The 17,633-nt window shown below is 47.6% G+C and overlaps 1 protein-coding gene across 13 annotated transcripts in view; it reads right to left on the bottom strand.

The window, feature by feature from the left end:
• maptb (microtubule-associated protein tau b) overlaps positions 1–17,633 on the bottom strand; it is a 677,874-nt gene that overhangs the window by 511,496 nt on the left and 148,745 nt on the right. For 5 of the 13 annotated variants that reach the window (XM_070864819.1, XM_070864828.1, XM_070864829.1 and 2 more), the window contains exon 1: positions 7,475–7,592. The exons of 3 other annotated variants lie outside the window; for them this stretch is intronic. The gene's annotated coding sequence lies outside the window, so the exon portion shown is untranslated. Of the gene's footprint in view, positions 1–7,474; positions 7,594–8,095; positions 8,161–8,312; positions 8,393–16,491; positions 16,599–17,633 lie in introns of those variants that run through there. 5 more of the 13 variants (XM_070864821.1, XM_070864820.1, XM_070864823.1 and 2 more) reach the window with 5 other exon arrangements.

Below are 17,633 nucleotides of genomic sequence, written 5' to 3'. Positions count from 1 at the left end.
ACTGGATCTCACTGGGGTATAGTTCGACAGAGACTGCCTCTCACTGGGGTACAGTTCCACACACACTGAGTCTCACTGGGGTACTGTTCCACACACACTGACTCTCACTGGGGTACAGTTCTGTTATGTATCTAACCCTTGGCAACCTGTATCACACCACCACCAGAGGGCCTACCTGTTGGTGTCCCAATGAATCCCAGCATCCCTTGGGAGCACTGTATATAAGCAGGCCTCCCACCCTGTACTAACATTCTGGAGTTTAATTAAAGGAGCTAAGGTCACACTTACTCATTGCATACAGTACTCAGTTGTATCACTTTAATATGAGTATAACAATTGGAGATGTGATAACGAACAACCACGCGAAAATACAAAGAACTGTTGGTATCCTGGAGAAATTCTCCGAAGGGGTCAATTGGGAGACCTTCGTGGAGCAACTCAACCAATATTCGTAGCCAACGATCTGGAAGGGGACGAGAATGCTGCCAAACGAAGGGCGATCCTCCTCACCATCTGTGGGGCGACAATCTATGGCCTCATGAAGATTCTTCTAGCTCCGCTGAAACCAACAACCAAATCCTATGAAGAACTGTGTACACTGGTCCGGGAGCACCTAAATCCGAAGGAAAGCGTTTTGATGGCGAGGTATCGGTTCTACACGTGTCAACGGTTGGAAGGCCAGGAAGTGGCGAGCTACGTCGCTGAACTAAGGTGCCTTGCAGGACATTGTGAATTCGATGGATTCCATGAACAATGCTAAGAGACTTTTTTCTGCTTGGCATTGGCCATGAGGTTATCCTTCGCAAACAATTGACTGTTGAAACACCGAAGCTGAGCAAAGCCATAACGATAGCCAGGGCATTTATGTCCACCAGCAATAACACCAAACAAATTTCGCAGTATAAAGAGGTTTCAGCTAGTACTCTACACAAAGTAACGTTGTTTTCAAGCAGGAATGCATATGGCAGAACGTACACGCCTGCAGCTGCACGACCTCAGATGACCCAGAGTCCGCCATCAATCGGTAATGCGAGGCAGTTAACACCTTGTTGGCGTTTTGGAGGTGATCATCGGGCCCATCAATGCCGCTTCAAGCACTATGCGTGCAAAGGCTGTGGAACAATGGGACACCTCTAGGGAATGTACAGAGGAGCTGAACCCTGCAAACTACCACGTTGCAGAGGAAAATCGATCCATGGTGGATCAGGCTGAAATTTGGACTCGAATCGAGGAGGCAGAAGTGTACGGGATACACACCTTCACCACGAAATGTTCACCGATCATGTTAAAAGTTGAATTGAATGGAATTCCACTATCCATGGAACTCGATACGGGTGCGAGTCAGTCTATAATGAGCAAAAAGGCCTTCGACAGGCTGTGGTGCAACAAAGCACACAGGCCCAAGCTTAGCCCAATTCACACCAAGCTAAGGACTTACACCAAAGAGCTGATCCCTGTTATTGGCAGCGCAGAAGTAAAAGTCTCCTATCATGGAGCAGTGCACGAACTCCCACTATGGATTGTGCCAGGGGATGGCCCCACACTGTTCGGCAAAAGCTGGCTGGGAAAAATCCGCTGGAACTGGGACGACATCCGAGCGCTTTCATCCATCGACGACGCTTCATGTGCCCAGGTTCTGAGCAGATTCCCGCCGTTGTTTAGCCAGGCATTGGAAGTTTCTCGGGGGCGAAGGTGCAGATCCACGTGGTTCCTGGTACACAGCCCATCCACCACAAGGCACAGACGGTGTCTTATATGATGCAAGAGAAAGTGGAAATTGAGCTGTACAGGCTGCAGCGAGAAGGCATCATCGCGCTGGTGGAGTTCAACAAGTGGGCCAGTCCGATTGTTCCGGTTCTCAAAAAACGATGGCATGGTCAGAATTTGTGGGAACTATAAAGTAACGATTAACCGTTTTTCGCTACAGGACCAGAACCCGCTACCCAAGGCAGATGACCTATTTGCTACCCTGGCTGGAGGAAAGACGTTCACCAAGTTGGACCTGACCTTGGCCGACATGACGCAGGAGCTGGAGGAATCTTCGAAAGGCCTCACCTGCATCAACACGCACAAAGGTCTGTTCATCTACAACAGATGCCCATTTGAGATTCGTTCGGCCGTGGCAATTTTCCAACGGAACATGGACAGCCTGCTAAAGTCGGTTCGGCGCATTGTGGTTTTCCAGGACGACATACTGGTCACAGGTCGGGATACCATTGAACACTTGCTGAACCTGGAAGAGGTTCTAAGTTGGCTAGATTGCATGGGACTCAGGTTGAAATGCTCGAAGTGTGTTTTCCTGGCACCAGAGGTTGAGTTCTTAGGAAGAAGAATCGCGGCAGATGGCACCAGACCCACCGACGCTAAGACGGAGGCCATCAAGAACGCGCAGAGACCACAGAACGTGACGGAGCTGCGGTCGTTCCTGGGGCTCCTCAACTATTTCGGTAATTTCCTACATCTGCCCTGTTCAAACCTGCATCCAACGGGCAGGCAGACGGACAGTCCAAACCATCAAGCAAAGCTTGAAACGTGTGTTGGAAGACTCCCTGCAGACCTGCCTGTCCCGAGTCTTGCTCAGCTACCGCACCAGACCCCACTCGCTCACCGGGATTCCCATAGCCGAACTGCTCATGAAAAGGGCACTCAAAACAAGGCTCTCTCTTGTCCACCCTGATCTCCATGATCATGTCGAGGGCAGGCGACATCAACAAAGCATGTACCACGATTGCGCAAACTTGTCATGCGATATTGAAGTCAATGACCCTGTATTTGTACTCAACTATGGACATGGTCCGAAATGGCTTGCCGGCACGGTCATAGCCAAAGAAGGTAGTAGGGTGTTTCAGGTCAAATTGGCCAATGGACTAACTTGCAGAAATCATTTGGACCAAACTAAATTGCGATTCACAAACAGCCACGAAGAGGACACCACCAAATTCGACCCTCCAACACACACAAAAGTGGCAACCGACATCACGGTTGACCACAAAGCTGAACTCACCATCCCCAGCAACCCGGCAAGGCCAGCTGCCCAGCAGCCCAGCGAAGAACCAACCAACTCACCTACACCTGCATTTGTACCGAGACAATCGACAAGTAAGCAAAAAGCCCCAGATCGTCTCACCCTGTAAATAAGTGTAATGTTGACTTTGGGAGGGAGTGATGTTATCTATGTAATCCTTGGCAACCTGTATCACACCACCACCAGAGGGCGTAACTGTTGGAGTCCCATGGGATCCCAGCATCCCTTGGGAGCACTGTACATAGGCAGGCCTCCCACGCTGTACTCAAACAAACCCTTGTGTGTCGTGATGGTGGTCAGCTTCTTCGACTCACTCGCCAGCTCCTGGGTCATGTAAGCTGAGGTCAGGTCCAATTTTGAAAATAGTTTGCCACCGGATAGCGTCGCAAAGAGGTCCTCCGCTCTCGGTAGCATGTACTGGTCTTGGAGTGACACCCAATTGATGGTGGCCTTGTAATCACCACATATCCTGACCGACCCATCCGCCTTGAGCACCGGCACAACCGGGCTCGCCCAGTCACTGAATTCGACTGGCGAGATGATGTCTTCCCTCAGCAGGCGGTCCAATTCGCCTTCTATCTTTTCCAGCATCATGTACGGCACCGCTCTGGCCTTGTGGTGTACTGGCCTGGCGTCCGGGTTTATGTGAATCACTACCTTGGTCCTCATGAAAGTGCCAATGCCGAGTTGAAATAGTGAGTCAAATTTGTCCAGGACCTGTGAGCATGATATTCGCTCCACAGAAGAAATTGCATTGATATCGCCCCATTTCAAGTTCATGACAGCAAGCCAACTCCTCCCCAGCAGTGTGGGACCATCCCCCGGGACAATCCAGAGTGGCAACCTGTTCTCCGAATCTTTGTGGGTCATGACTACAGTGGCGCTGCCGAGCACCGGAATGATCTCCTTTGTATATGTCCGTAGCTGTGCATCAATCAGCAATAATTTTGGCCTCCTGGCCTTGGACACCCACAACCTTTCAAACTGTTTGATACTCATCAGGGACTGATTGGCCCCCGTGTCTAGCTCCATTAATACTTGGATGCCATTGAGGAGCACTTTCATCATTATCGGTGTATGAACTGTATATGTGCTCCACATGAACTCGCTGAACTTCAGCTTCCAGCGATTTCCCCCAGTATTCATTTGGCCTCGTAGTGCTTACACGGGCCCGTCCTCCTCATACATCAACCTAGCTGCAGGCTTCCTGCACATATCCGCCAAGTGACCACTGACATTGCAATTTCTGCAGGTATATTGCTGATATCTGCAAGCTCTGGCTGTGTTTGCCTCCACACCGCCAACATGAGCCGTTGTTGGAAACAATAAGGTCCATTACCAGTCGATCGTCTCTGACTGTCTCTGTAACTCTCCTTAAACGCACCATTGACAGGTGTTGATGGCCCCATTACTGGCCGCATTGTCCCTTGCGATGGCATGAATCGCCGTTCAGCTAGCCATTGTCTCTGTTGAATTCCCCCTTTGGGTTCGACTACATGCTCGGGCATGTCCGATTGCCCCTGTCTGCCTGGAGAACTGTGTACCGTGTTAACAATGTTGACTCCCTGTCCATTTGCTGCATTTAAACCAAGATTTTTGTCAAACATCATTCTGATCTCTTCCTCCCCTGAGATAAATGTCTGGGCCATCAAAGCCGCAGTTTCCAGGGTCAAGTCTTTGGTCTCAATCAGTTTCCTGAAAACCCCAGCGTGCCTGATGCCCTCAATAAAAAAGTCTCGCAGCATCTCCGCTCTGCATGCATCTGGGAACTTACATAGGCTCGCAAGTCGCCGGAGGTCTGCCACGAAGTCAGGAACGCTTTGCCCTTCTCGCCGCCGGTGTGTGTAAAACCGGTGTCTCGCCATGTGCATGCTGAGTGCCGGTTTAAAGTGTTCCCCGATCAACTTACTGAGCTCTTCAAAAGTCTTGTCCGCCGGCTTCTCTGGCGCTAGAAAGTCCTTCATCAGGGAATACGTCCTGGATCCACAAACCGTCAGGAGATGAACCCTGCGTTTGTCGGCCAAATCCTGTCTCAGCCATTCCTTAGTAACGAAACTTTGCTGTAGTCTCTCAATAAAATCGTCCCAATCATCACCAACACAGTACCTCTCATCTGTGCTGCTAGTGGCCATGCTCGCGTGGTTTAAATCCCAGTTTCTCGTCGCCAATAATATGTCTTTACTATACAGTATAAATGCACACGTGGCCCATACTTGAGAGAAGGTCACTCTGTGACCAGTAACCTTTATTCACTAGCACTGAAGTGGAGAAGATGGGTGGAGCTTCCCCTTTTATACCTGAAAGTCCAGGTTAGGAGTGTTTCCCACAAGTTCACCACCTAGTGGTCAGTGTTCTCAAGGTGTGCAACTTAGGTCACTTTATACATGGATTACAATGACAGTTGAATACTTGACAACTCTCACTGGGGTACAGTTCTACAGACACTGACTCTCACTGTGGTACAGTTTCACATTTACTGACTCTCAGTGGGGTACAGTTCCACACACACTGACTCTCACTGGGGTATAGTTCAACAGTCACTGACTCTCACTGGGGTACAGTTTCAAAGGCACTGGCTCTCTTTGGGTGCAGTGCCACAGACACTGACTTTTACTGGGATACGGGTTCCACAGACACTGACTCTCACCAGGGTACAGTTCCACACACACTGATTCTCATTGAGGTACAGCTCCATAGAGACTCACTGGGGTAAATTGCCACAGACAGTGTGTCTCACTGGGTTACGGTTCCACAGACACTGACTCTCACTGGAGTACAGTTTCACACACACTGACTCTCACTGGGGTACAGTTACACACACTGACTCTCACTGGGGTACAGTTACACACACACTGACTTTCACTGGGGTACAGTTACACACACTGACTCTCACTGGGGTACAGTTCCACATACACTGACTCTCACTGGGGTACAGTTCCACACACACTGACTTTCACTGGGGTACAGTTCCACACACACTGACTCTCACTGGGGTACAGTTCCACACACACTGACTCTCACTGGGGTACAGTTACACACACACTGACTTTCACTGGGGTACAGTTCCACACACACTGACTCTCACTGGGGTACAGTTCCACACACACTGACTTTCACTGGGGTACAGTTCCACACACACTGACTTTCACTGGGGTACAGTTCCACACACACTGACTCTCACTGGGGTACAGTTCCACACACACTGACTTTCACTGGGGTACAGTCCCACACACACTGACTCTCACTAGGGTACAGTTCCACATACACTGACTCTCACTGGGGTACAGTTCCACACACACTGACTTTCACTGGGGTACAGTTCCACACACACTGACTTTCACTGGGGTACAGTTCCACACACACTGACTCTCACTGGGGTACAGTTCCACACACACTGACTTTCACTGGGGTACAGTCCCACACACACTGACTCTCACTAGGGTACAGTTCCACATACACTGACTCTCACTGGGGTACAGTCCCACACACACTGACTCTCACTGGGGTACAGTCCCACACACACTGACTCTCACTAGGGTACAGTTCCACATACACTGACTCTCACTGGGGTACAGTCCCACACACACTGACTCTCACTAGGGTACAGTTCCACATACACTGACTCTCACTGGGGTACAGTTACACACACACTGACTTTCACTGGGGTACAGTCCCACACACACTGACTCTCACTGGGGTACAGTCCCACACACACTGACTCTCACTAGGGTACAGTTCCACATACACTGACTCTCACTGGGGTACAGTTACACACACACTGACTTTCACTGGGGTACAGTTTCACAGATACTGACTCTCACTGGGGTACAGTTACACACACACTGACTCTTACTGGGGTAGCGTTCCACACACACTGACTCTCACTGGGGTACAGTTAGTTCCACAGTCACTGGCTCTCACTATGGCACAGTTCCACACACACTGACTCTCACTGGGGTACTGTTCCACACACACTGACTCTCTGCAGTTCCATGAGAGCTGCTACCCCTGTGACACCTCAGCCATGTGGTGTTCTCCCGGTGTGACCCTCTGCCAGGCAGTGAGGCCGATGCTAATGTCGCTGCCCCCGGAGATGCCAGTTACTGAGTGCCGAGGAGGCTAATGCAGCCTTTAATCACATGCTCTGGTGCATAACCCTTTCCTGCACTGGTGTGCAGTTCTCCATCTTACATGCTGCCATCCCACATCCTCTTCCCAAACAATCGCGATTCAGTGTCCCACTTGCTAAAAACTACAGACAGCTTGATGTCATGGGCTGGCACACAGTCGGACTGCCCGAGTGATTTTACGTAGGATTGAGACAAAGGAGCCATTGATTGCATTGTGGGCTGATGCCGGGCTCTGTCTCTGTGCTGACACACTGTACTAGCCAGCTCTGCATTCCGTGTTTACAGACAATGTAGAGAAGATGTGCCCTGTTGTACTCACTTCACGATAAGGCTCAGCTGCAGGCGAGAAGCGGCATCCTTGTGGGAAGCGAGCTTTGAGGAGGAGGAGCAGGCTGGGGCTGTCAGTGTGTGAGACACCAGCAGCCCAGGGGCTGTGCTCAGTGCACAGCCTTGCCAAGCATTAGATAAGTGTCTATTATGGGCAGGGTTAGATTAGACGGAAACGGGCAGGATCTGTGGCCGGGTTAGATTACAGGAACTGAGCTAACAGCAGTCTGACATCTTGCTCCAATTCATGCAGCAAGCAAAGGGTCAGCCTCGCAAATAAAAATAGGCAAATAAAAGACATCAATGCTGCTGTTCAGAACCCGAGACTGCCTGCAGCTCACACTGTGTGCTCACAGTGCGCACTGACCCTGACAATTGCTTAGCTGCCTGGTCCTGGAAGCTGTTAGGTAAATGAGTAGCAGGGAGGGTGGTGTAACACTGAGCACAGTGAGGCTAAGCGGTCCTTCACACTGGGTCCTCCTGCACATGGGAAACACACCTCTCCTTCACACAGGGAAACACAGATAGCCACAGCATCCACATTACTGATCTTACCAATGCACAATGTGTTACACAGGACACGATGCAGGCAGTTAATCCGGAATGCGCCTACCAGTCCTGCTGGAGTTTGCTGGGTCAGAGTGAGGGTCCCTCGATGCATGAGGCCCACAAGTCACTGCAACATTACAGGAGATATCGGCCCCAGATCCTGATATCCCACATGGTGCCCTCTTCAGTCCTGGGTAGGGTGGGGTGGGCTGGTGGGGAAACAAACTGGCTCCTTTCTGGGTGGGTACATTGTGTCTGGCTCAGAATGGTATCAGTCTTACCCTGGGTCTTCGATGGGCCAGCCAGACCTCCCCCCGTCTCAAATAGATCAGCATCCAAAGGGTCAGCTGAGACTCAGCCCCTGAAAAAACCAAGCAAGATTTCTCAACTCAGGTGGATATATTGTGTACCCGGGTCACGGTCTGTCACTGAAACATTCCACAGGAGTCGGCTCCCGATATATGCAGAGCGTTCTTGGTCAGCCATGGCTCAGTGGGTAGCACTCTCGCTGGAGCAGGGGAATTCTCCCCGGTGCCCTGGCCAATGTTTATCCCTCAATCAAAATCACTAAAAACAGATTATCACGTTGCTGTCTCTGGCAAATTGGCTTCCGCGATTCCTACATTACAACACTCCAAAAGTATTCATTAGCTGCAAAGCACTTTGTGGACATCCTGAGGTCGGGAAAGGTGCTATATAAATGCAGGTCTGTCTTTCGTTTTTATTTCTGTCTTTCTTTCTTTCTGCAACACACGGTGTGTTATATAATATATACAGTAGTGTTACACTCAGTAACACATGGTGTGTTATTATATACTATATATCGGAGTGTTATACCCAGTAACACACAGTGTGTTATTATATAATATATACAGGAGTGTTATACCCAGTAACAAAGTGTGTTATTATATAATATATACAGGAGTGTTATACCCAGTAACACACAGTGTGTTATTATATAATATATACAGGAGTGTTATACCCAGTAACACACAGTGTGTTATTATATAATATATACAGGAGTGTTATACCCAGTAACACACAGTGTGTTATTACATAATATATACAGGAGTGTTATACCCAGTAACACACAGTGTGTTATTACATAATATATACAGGAGTGTTCACCAGTAACACACAGTGTGTTATTATATAATATGAATATATTATATAATAACACACTGTGTGTTACTACATCCAGTGACACACGGTGTGTTATTATATAATATATACAGGAGTGTTATACCCAGTAACAGATGGTGTGTTATTATATAATATATACAGGAGTATTATACCCAGTAACACACAGTGTGTTCTTATATAATATATACAGGAGTGTTACGCCCAGTAACACATGGTGTGTTATTATATAATATATACAGAAGTGTTATACCCAGTAACATACAGTGTTTTATTATATAATATATACAGGAGTGTTATACCCAGTAACACACAGTGTGTTATTATATAATATATACAGGAGTGTTATACCCAGTAACACACAGTATCTTATTACATAATATATAAAGGTGTCTTACACCAGTAACACACAGTGTGTTATTATATAATATGAATATATTATATAGTAACACACAGTGTGTTATTATATAATATATACAGGAGTGTTATACCCAGCAACAGATGGTGTGTTATTATATAATATATACAGGAGTATTATACCCAGTAACACACAGTGTGTTATTATATAATATATACAGGAGTGTTACACCCAGTAACACATGGTGTGTTATTATATAATATATCCAGAAGTGTTATACCCAGTAACACACAATGTTTTATTATATAATATATACAGGAGTGTTTTTCCCAGTAACACACAGTGTGTTATTATATAATATATACAGGAATGTTATACCCAGTAACACACAGTGTGTTATTACATAATATATACAGGAGTGTTATACCCAGTAACACACAATGTGTTATTATATAATATATACAGGAGTGTTATACCCAGTAACACATTGTGTTATTATATAATATATACAGGAGTGTTATACCCAGTAACACATAGTGTGTTATTATATAATATATACAGGAGTGTTATACCCAGTAACACATAGTGTGTTATTATATAATATATACAGGAGTGTTATACCCAGTAACACACAGTGTGTTATTATATAATATATACAGGAGTGTTATACCCAGTAACACAGTGTGTTATTATATAATATATACAGGTGTGTTATACCCAGTAACACATAGTGTGTTATTATATAATATATACAGGAGTGTTATACCCAGTAACACATAGTGTGTTATTATATAATATATACAGGAGTGTTATACCCAGTAACACATAGTGCATCATTATATACTATATACCTGTATAAGAGCATTATACACAGTAACACATGTTTTTTAAATTTGTTTATGGGATGTGGGCATCGCTCGCAAGATCAGCATTTGTTGCCCATCCCTAATTGCCCTTGAGAAGGTGGTGGTGAGCCGCCTTCTTGAACCTCTGCAGTCCGTGTGGTGAAGGTGCTCCCACAGTGCTGTTAGGGAGGGAGTTCCAGGATTTTGACCCAGCGACAATGAAGGAACGGACGATATATTTCCAAGTCAGATAGTGTGTGACTTGGAGGGGAACGTGGAGGTGGTGGTGTCTTCTCGGTTTTAGGCAATCCCTCGAGGATGACTTGCTTCCACCCTAAAAATTAGTTCTCGGTGACTGATGAGTCCGATGTGGGACCTACAGTCTCTGTCACAGGTGGGGCAGATGGTAGCTGAAGGGACGTTGGTTGGTGCAACGGGTGGGTGGGGGCCCTGGGTGGTTGTCATGTGCTCCTTCCACTGTTTGCACTCGGCCTACGCTTGCTCCCGGTGAAGAGACTCGAGGTGCTTAGCGCCTTCCTGGATGCTTCTCCTCCACTTTGGGCGGTCTTGGGCCAGCGATTCCCAGGTGTCGGTGGGGATGTTACATTTTATCAAGGAGGCTTTGAGGGTGTCCTTAAAGCGTTTCCTCTATCTGCCTGGGGCTCGATGCTATGTCGTAGCTCCAAATAGAGCGCTTGCTTTGGGAGTCTCATATCGGGCCTACGGGCGACCTGGCTCGCCCAAGGAGCTGATCGAGTGTGGTCAATGCTTCAATGCTGGGATGTTGGCCTGAGCGAGAACACTGATGTTGGTGCGCCTATCCTGCCAATGGATTTGCAGGATCTTGCTGAGGCAGTGTTGGTGGTACTTGTCCAGTAGCGGATTTTGGAAGCGGCTGGGGGCAGAGGTCGGAAGCAACGAGAACCGGGGGTTGGAAGCGACGAGGAGCGGGGGTCGGGACGGGCAAGGTCCAAGGGTCGGGATGGGCGAGGTCCGGGAGTCGGGACCGGCGAGGTCCAAGGGTCGGGACGGGTGAGGTCCGAGGGTCAGGACGGGCGAGGTCTGGAGGTCGGGACGGGTGAGGTCCGAGGGTCGGGGCGGGTGAGGTCCGAGGGTCGGGACGGGCGAGGTCTGGAGGTCGGGATGGGTGAGGTCCAGGGGTCAGGACGGGCGAGGTCCGAGGGTCGGGACTGGCGAGGTCCGAGGGTCGGGACGGACGAGGTCCGAGGGTCGGGCGGATGAGGTCTGGAGGTCGGGACGGGCGAGGTCCGAGGGTCGGGATGAGTGAGGTCCGAGGGTCGGAAGTGGAGAGGAGAGGACGCACGAGTCACGGAGGAGCGGAGAGGTCGGAGCCCAGAGATGGAGCAGCATGGATGTGACCAAGGGAAGGCACAGCCCGGGCCAATAGTGAGGTTGTGGGGTGGTGAGGCTCACACTGCGTACTGTGAATTCCACATAGAGAAGTCCTGTGGGAGGGAGGAAGGAAGGAGGACTGTAGGAGTATGTTTGAGTGTGTGTGTGTGTGTGTGTGTGTGTGTGTGTGTGTGTGTGTGTATTGGCACATGCGGCGGAGCCTGGTTTCCAGTCGTCTTGGATCCCCGTCTCACTGGACCAAGACCGAGCTCTGTCAAGCCCGTGTGGTGGCTGGTGTGCAACGGTCACCCAACATTAAAAAAATCCACGTACAGGCATCTTCCACCATTTAAAATGAGTTCATCAGGCACCTGAGCACTCAGTTTTAGAGTGGAAGCAAGTCATCCTCGACCCCAACGGACTGCCTATGATGATGATGATGATGATTTCTCCTGTGCTTGAAGTGTCTGCTGTATATAGTCCACATCTCTGAGCCATATCGGAGAGCAGGTATCACCATTGCTCTGTAGACCATGAGCTTGATGCCAGATTTGAGGTCATGGTCTTCAAACACTCTCTCCCTCAGACGACCGAGGGCTGCAGTGGCAAACTGGAGGCGGTGTTGGGTCTCATCATCGTTTTCTGCCCTTGCTGATAGTAGGCTCCCGAGGTATGAAAAATGGTTCACGTTGTCCAAGGCCGCGCCGTGGATTTTGATAATCGTAGGGGCAGTGCTGTGTGGCGCGGGCAGGTCGGTGGAGGACCTTTGTCTTACAGATGTTTAGTGTAAGGCCCATGCTCTCATATGGTTCTGTGAAGGTGTTAACGATGGTTTGGAGTTCGGTCTCCGATGAAGCAGCTGAAGATGGTTGGGCCTACGACACTGCCCCGAGGAATTCCTGCAGCGATGTCCTGGGGCTGTGATGATTGACCTACAACAACCACAATCACCTTCCTTTGTGCTGGGTATGACTCCAGCCAGTGGAGAGTTTTCCCCGATTCCTATTGACTTCAGTTTTACTAGGGCGCCTTGATGCCACACTCAGTCAAATATTGCCTTTATGTCAAGGGCAGTCACTCTCACCCCACCTCTGGAATTCAGCTCTTTTGTCCATGTTTGGACCAAGGCTGTAATGAGATCTGGAGCCGAGTGGTCCTGGCGGAACCCAAACTGGGCATCGGTGAGCAGGTTATTGGTGAGTAAGTGCCGCTTGATAGCACTGTCGAAGACACCTTCCATCACTTTGCTGATGATTGTGAGTACACCGATGGGGCGGTAATTGGCCAGATTGTATTTGACCTGCTTTTTGTGGACAGGTCATACCTGGGCAGTTTTTCACATTGTCGGATAGCTGCCAGTGTTGTAGCTGTACTAGCTTGGCTAGAGGCGCAGCTAGTTAAGAACATATGAAGATACTGAAGTTGCATGATCTGCCATGATCATATTGAATGGTGGTGCAGGCTCGAAGGCCCGAATGGCCTGCTCCTGTACCATTTTCTATGTTTCTATATGGAAACCAAAACTGTACTCAGTATTCCAGGTGTGGCCTCACCAATACCCTGTATAGCTGTTGCAAGACTTCCCTGCTTTTATACTCCATCCCCTTTGCAATAAAGGCCAAGATTCCATTGGCCTCCTGATCACTTGCTGTACCTGCATACTAACCTTTTGTGTTTCATGCACAAGTACCCCCAGGTCCCGTTGTACTGCAGCACTTTGCAATTTTTCCCCATTTAAATAATAACTTGCTCTTTGATTTTTTTCTGCCAAAGTGCATAACCTCACACTTTCCAACATTATACTCCATCTACCAATTTTTTGCCCACTCACTTAGCCTGTCTATGTCCTTTTGCAGATTTTTTGTGTCCTCCTCACTCATTGCTTTTCCTCCCATCTTTGTATCGTCAGCAAACTTGACTACGTTACACTCGGTCCCTTCTTCCAAGTCGTTAATAGATTGTAAATAGTTGGGGTCCCAGCACTGATCCCTGCAGCACCCCACTAGTTGCTGATTGCCGAGCCGAGAATGAACCATTTACAAGAGTGTTATACCCAGTAACACACGGTGTGTTATTATATAATATATACAGAGTGTTATACTCAGTAACACACAGTGTTATTTGATAATATGAACACTGCAGTGTTAGACTCAGTAACACACATAGGGTAATTTGGTTAGTTCCCAAAAACAGGCACATGGATCTCAAAGCATGAGTGGATAGAAATAAAATCCCGAAGCTAGCCAATATGTGTTCATGTCGGGGAGGTCTTGGCAATGTAATTTACTGGCTTTCTTTGAGGTTGTGTCAAAGGAGCTTGACAGGGGTAAGGCAATGAATGTAGTGTAGTTGGATTTTAGTAAAGTCTTTGATACAGTTTCAGTGGAGGGGCTGGTACTGAAAATAAAGAAAGTGGGAATCAGTGGAAATATTTTGCAATGCAGGTGTAATTGGTTAGAGCCCAGAGGGTGATAGCATAATGAGTGTCAGCAGCCTAGGAGAATGTTAACTGTGGGCTCCCACAATGGGTTTGTTTTGAGACCTCATTTGCTTTTGGGCCAGAATTTGCTGCACAACGCAGGCCGTTATTAATGCACAAATGGGCCAGCAACTTGTGATGAGGACGAGACACCCCATGAATTGTGAATCGCCACACTGGACGTTGCTGGACGATTCTGGCCGCTCCGCCAATAGCTTCACCAAAACCGTAACTCATCCTCAATCGCCCTGTGAGCTTCATGAAGCTGCTGCATTTGCACATTAATTGCCCATTAAACTCACCTCAGAAAGTTAAGTCTCATAATCAATACCCTTTTAACAATGTGATAATTATTCATGACTGACAATCAATCTTTCTTACACAGAAAGCAATCAATTAAAAGTGTGGAGTCTCATTCCTTCAGGTAGTGAATTATTGTTGGAGATTTTAAAAATGCCAAATTTATAATCTTTCCTTTTTTTTCTTACTTTTCTGTTCTGTCCTTTGTTTTCACTTTATTTTAATGCAATCTTTCTTTCCTTCTCTTTATTTCTCTTTCGGTACCTGAGTTGGAATTCACCTTCCTTCTCAGTCCTTCCCCTGTTATTTTGTCACTCCTTGAATCTCATTGATGAAGGAAATAGACTATTGGTTCTACCATTCACCAAGGTCCCAGATGCCCCACTGCCCTTGGCATTCCATTATCAGCGCGCACTTAAAGCAAATTACAGGGCAGAACATTTTTGAGCTGAAGGGTGCAGGAAAAAAGTCTAACGGGGCAGGCCACAAAATGCAAAATTTCGTAAATGATCTGGACCTAGGAGTCACAAGCACAGTGGCTACATTTGTATTTGGTACAAAGCAAATGAACATGGTAGCCTCCAAAGCTGAACAGGATAAGCCACGAGAGAATTAGAATTTACTTGGGCAGATAGGAGAATGCCTCCGGCCTGCAAAACATCTCCATACCTCCCTCCAGGCTCCCAGGCTGTGAAGAGTTCAGGTCCTGGGCCTCCAGCGAATGCCTGCATAAAGGCCCACAGATCCCAGGGATACTGGCAGTTCGGAAGCAGCCCTGGGATCACGTGGGCCCCGTCCTCCAATCACAAAGGAGGATTCCATTGCCGTCATTTCCAAACGGAATCCCCTAATGACATGCAATGGAACCCACAAATAATTAAACTATTTACACAATTCTAATAAATATAGATGTTCTGAATTTCAATTTTATTCATAAGTCCCTTCATTACACCAAATATAATAAAAATTTAATTTTTTGAAAAATAATTTTATACATCTTAATCTGGGTCAATGTTTGAACAAACTAATTTAAAGAGCTTGTCCATCAATTCTTATTTTTAAATGTTTAATTTAAGATTTATAATAACCCTTACACTGATGAAAGCAGGCCCCATTCCCGCTTTTACCAGCCGTAAGAGTTTTGTGGGCAATTGCTGGGCAGTTGTTGGGCAAATAGCCCAAATCCGCGCCAACGATACTGATTCTACTTTTGATTCGGTAGATGTGTCAAGGCACACAAGCGCATGCAGAAATCCAGTCGTTGTGGGGCCTTTCCAATGGCGTACGCTGTAGGCCGTTGGAGGCACCACAATTTCAGGGCCAATATGTTCCTGTGAGTGTACAGACAGGAGTGCACAGAGTGGCGTGTACAGAGTGGAACGTACAGAGTGGAACGTACAGAGTGGAGTGTACAGACAGGAGTGTACAGAGTGGAGTGTATAGAGTGGAACGTACAGTGTGGAGTGTACAGAGTGGAGTGTACAGACAGGAACTTACAGAGTGGAGTGTACAGAGTGGAACATACAGAGTGGAGTGTATAGACAGGAACGTACAGAGTGGAGTGTACAGAGTGGAGTGTACAGAGTGGAACGTACAGAGTGGAGTGTACAGAGTGGAATGTACAGAGTGGAGTGTACAGACAGGAACGTACAGAGTGGAGTGTACAGAGTGGAATGTACAGAGTGGAGTGTACAGACAGGAACGTACAGAGTGGAGTGTACAGAGCGGAGTGTACAGAGTGGAACGTACAGAATGGAGTGTACAGAGTGGAGTGTACAGAGTGGAACATACAGAGCGGAGTGTACAGAGTGGCGGTTTATATCAGCTCTCGACCATACTCTTTCGAAATGGAGGATTCAAATAAAGGTCTAAGAACATGAAGGGTAATTTTTATCTTTTGAAAAGAAATTACAAGGTTAAATTCAACCTCATTCCTCGCATTAGAACTTAATCCGTTCGCATTTATTTAACAAGATAGCTCCTACCTTGCAACAGGGACCACTCAGTATTCTTACCGTCAAACCTTCACAAATGGATTCCAAGTCAATGTGTGACAGATAAATACTAAGAAACAGCCAGGGAACCGACTCACTCACTGGGTCCAAACTAACAGAAAACACAGCCAGTTATCTCCCCAGGCCTACTGTAATTAAGTGACATGTCCTGCTTATCACAGACGAGCAGCACAGCCGTTCCTCAGGAAATGAGTGACATTGTCAGCACGCTCTCCTCCAGCGCAAACTGTGAAAGGTTTATCATGTCTGCAGCCTGTGTCATCAGGGCAAAGACTATTTCAGAGAGAATTGTTTGTGGGGACTTTCACCCTCCTCATCATGCCTGCTGCATAGTTCGAAGGAATAAGGGAAGATTAGCCCTGGAATTGGAGGTAGCCTGTTGAATTGGGTGGTAGAGACAGAGCGTGGGGATAGAGGATCAGGACTTAGACTGGCAGGATGCAACAAGTGCTGTTTCCCAGGATCTGACCACCATATCAATGAATGACTAGAGAAATTTATACAAAGTTTGCAGATGACACAAAGTTAGGAGGGACAGTCAGTGGAGTAGAATGCAGCAGGAAATTACAAAGGGACAGAGAGAGTGGGAAAAAATGATGGCAGCTGGAGTTCAGTGCACCCAAGAAAGACAAATTCTAAAGCATTTTCTAAATGGTGAGAAATTCAGAATGGTAGAGAAATGCGAGTCCAAGTACAGAAATCATTCAAAGCTAGTAGCCATATACAAAAAGCAATCAAAAAGGTTCTTGAAATGTTGGTGTCCATCTCGAGGGGCTGGAACACCTGTGCTTGGTCAATTACATTGGTTCCCGGTCCACCAATGCCTCGAATTCAAAATTCTCATCCATGAGTTCAAACCGCATCATGGCCTCATCCCTCCCAATCTCTGCAACCTCTTCCAGCTTGATAACCCTAATAGACCTTGGCACTCCTCCAAGTCTGGCCTCTGATTTCCATCGCCCCCACCATTGGTGGCCGTTCCTTTGACTGTCTCGGCCCTAAGTCCTGGAATTCCCTCCCCGAACCTCTCCACCTCCCTACCCTTCCCTCCTCATTTATGATGCTCCTTAAGACCTGTCTCTTTCACCAAGCATTTAGTCACCTGTTCTAAT

Source organism: Pristiophorus japonicus, chromosome 21, assembly GCF_044704955.1.
Source record: "Pristiophorus japonicus isolate sPriJap1 chromosome 21, sPriJap1.hap1, whole genome shotgun sequence".
NCBI classification, from domain to species: Eukaryota; Metazoa; Chordata; class Chondrichthyes; family Pristiophoridae; genus Pristiophorus; species Pristiophorus japonicus.
Note: the sequence above shows the minus strand (reverse complement) of the source record. Positions and strands in the feature narration are given on the sequence as shown.